Genomic DNA, 3,469 nt, shown 5'->3' with positions numbered 1-3,469 from the left:
GCCCACAGAGTGATAGTGATACCCTGGGATATCAATTCTTTGAGGCTGTTATGATTTAGGTACAACAAGACACTTGCACCGGTCCGTCTATCTGACATGAGAATGGACAACATTTTGGCAATCCCTCCAATAACCAAAGTGAAGTTGATGGATGTGAGCACCACATAGCACACATATAACACACATTTGAATGTGGAGTGGACCCAAGAGGCACTTGTGGAAGAGCCTCCGGAGGACTCAAATGAAAGGGAGATGCTATTAGCAATTGAACAAGCTAACAATGACACCCTATGTTTCCTCGGCCCAGCTTTCGACATAGCATTTCTTGTATGGGGCCAAATTTTGTAATGCTGTTTTGGCCCTCATGAGATAGGTGTTTTTCAAAATAGTGGGAGGGAGCTTACATACCAAATTATCAACTTCGGTCTCTGGTATGTTAAATTATTTTCGCAGAGGTATTTATTTGGTTTTGTCTTATTAGAGATCCTCATCAATTAATTTTCTCAATTTGCAGCATGCTGGTTTTGAACCTTACATGGAATCTACAATCCGAGATAGCCGTTGTGGACGCACAGCTATTAGTCGTGCTTATCTTGGAGGACATTTCCCTGATTGAAGTCGTTGATTGGTTTAAATGAGTGAACATGGACATGGCAAAATTTTTACTTTTAGCTTACAACAAAAAGTAAGTATACTTTATACCGTTAGTCTTCAATATTTTGTATACTACAAATAGCAAACTAATTCCCTTTTTTGTGCAATCAATTCACATTGGAGCCTTATAGGCTTAAACATTGAGCGCAAGTGTTGCTACCTTGCAAACTCTATGCATGGTTTTTATGGAAATGTCCGAAGGTACGTAGTTACTTGTTTCTTGTTTCTACAATTTTGATGCAACGTGTGGTCACCATATGCTATGTATTGCAGGCCGGTTAAGAAGCTTGTTGCTGCATGGGAAGCATTGACCCAAGATAGTGCTTGGGAAGATATGTTGATTTTGAGTTGCAAGGTTCCAAAGCAAGACGACACGCATTCTTGTGGATGGAGAGTTCTTGCAAATGCGGAGCTTCTTTTGGAATGTATCTATGTTGAGGAGTGCAAAAGTACATTAACATGGTAGTGAGTGTGTGCTCTGTTTGCCATTTGTTTGATGTCTTTATTGATCACCATATGAAGTACAATGTTTCACTTTTGTAATCCTTGCACACATGATTTCTTTCAATTACATAGAAAATCTATGAAATTCATTTGCAGGCAAGGAACTTGACAAATTATTCCAACTTGCATGTGGAGGCATTCAGGATGACGATCATCCAGAACATGATCAATCTCGTGGAAACTCGTCCTAAAGGAGTCGTGGATGCCTTTGTCGTGCCACCTCCATGACCACAACGCCGGCCTCCACCTTGGAGATACGAAGTAACACCTCCACCAATGATAGACTATGCGCCTGGACGTGCCTTCCTCGTGTGTCTGGCCACTCAACCTCTTGTCTTTTTGTAATACCCGATTTTACTGAGGAAGACGAGGCCACTGCACAATCTTTTCCTCAACCCCAAGCCCATGACCCAACCCCCAGACCGTCTCATGAGCCTTTGCATCCTAATCATGATAATCAAGCCAGGGGGAGCTCCCCTCAATTGTAAATGAGAGCTACTAAGATTTAATTGGACATTATTATAGTGTACATTATTAAACGCAATGTAAAGACAACTTGAGTCGATTTTGAAAAGATAATTGTTCTCAGACTTTATTTGCAAGAAACTCTTAACAATGTATTTTTGCATGAATCTAGATTGCAAGCTTGCTGTCATCAACTTTCTATAATATTCACAATACAGAGCAATGTGATATATTGTGTGAGCTGCTTTCTTCAATCAAGAGTTGCATTGCACTAGAAACAGTCGGTCATCCTTTATCTCTGTGCACAATGTCTCCTTGTCCTTTCTCTCAGGCACCTGCATGACAGTTAATCAAACAATAGATTATACCTATATATTGTGAAGATAGAGAAATAATTAACGGAGCATTAATGTTTACATACAAAATATACTACCTTTTGCATGTTGCACTGGAAAAGAAATTTTGGAGGCAAGCTGAGGTCAACCTCATTCTCCAAATCCTCACGCACTTGTCGTAGTATCACATTGCCTCAAATGTTAAGAACAATTAGCAGATTAGGTCCACACCATATCTCAAGAATTCTCAAAGGATTGCTAAGGTCATCAATTAAATCTTCTTCCAAAGCTATTAGATGACCATTCACTCGATGCCACCTTATGTAGTGGAAGGAAGCTATGAAATTTTGAGAAGCTATCATGCACTTACACAAATAGACTTCTTATTTACCTTGCATAAGACGCCATCAGAATCATGGACATCCCAAGATTCATCTAGAAAATTGAGGCATTTCTCTGTCTTGCAAAGTAGCATAGTTCCTGTCTTCCTAATCTCTTCATCATGGAAAAAGTCAATGAACACATGCATGGGCGTGAAGATTTAAACATGTACCAGCCGACTAGCAATATTTGGTCTTAAGCACTTTTGTATTTCTTGATGGAGCTTTAGTCTGAAACACTCAGAGGATTCAGATGAAGGGATTCAGTCTGAAACACTCAGAGGATTCAGATGAAGGGATTGGCCACTTTGGAATGTCCTTCAAAGGAACTGGGAGATATTCTAGAGTGCCAAAGCTAAGTGCAGAACTCGGAGCATTATAAAAGTGGTCAAAGAAAAAAACCCCCCTTTCAGCCAAAACTCTTTGCACGCTAATGTTATAGAGTAGCTCTCCCACAGTTGCATGGAATGCATTCAAAAATGCCAATAATGCAATCCATCGACTGCCAACCTTCTTTGTCGAAAGGATAAATATCTACAACTAGCAGATTAAACACACAATACAGGAGTGACCATTGTGGATGTAAGAAAACTTACAATTAAGTTAACGTACAAATTGGTCGGTTTGTTGGAAATCCTTTCAGCGTTGTTCGTAGATGCAACTCTGAGTGCATATATGCGAGTTCAATGATAATCTTTTTGACTGTTTTGCCCGTTTGTGATAAGCGAAAGTTTTTCACCCTACCTTTATATTTGTTCACAAAATCGTTGCCCGTGCGCTTTCTCTTCTGCGTTTGCAAGAGAACCAACTTTCAACTGTAATGCTGGTGGAAAGCCATCGACCGGTTTCTAAGTTGAAGCTATTGAAAATTTCGATAGACTTAATACTTGCGGATGGTCATCGAGGTGTTCTATTCTCCATTAGTGATTCATCTATGTATGGCAAGATGCACAACACATATGTGAGAGGGGGAGTGTTTTTGAATGCAAACACAATATGGTCAAATGCGAGTAGAATCGTTAGTTGAGCGCAAATGAATGAGAATGAGCGGGAATACTATGAAGTCTCTCCTATCAAAAAAGGGCGCACAACTGCATTGAGTGTGAGTTATGGTATATTTGTCCTATATTC

This window comes from Adiantum capillus-veneris, chromosome 4, assembly GCF_014529385.1.
Source record: "Adiantum capillus-veneris isolate H3 chromosome 4, ASM1452938v2, whole genome shotgun sequence".
Lineage (NCBI taxonomy): Eukaryota > Viridiplantae > Streptophyta > Polypodiopsida > Polypodiales > Pteridaceae > Adiantum > Adiantum capillus-veneris.
The sequence above is the reverse complement of the archived record's forward strand: the minus strand, read 5'-3'. Positions refer to the sequence as shown.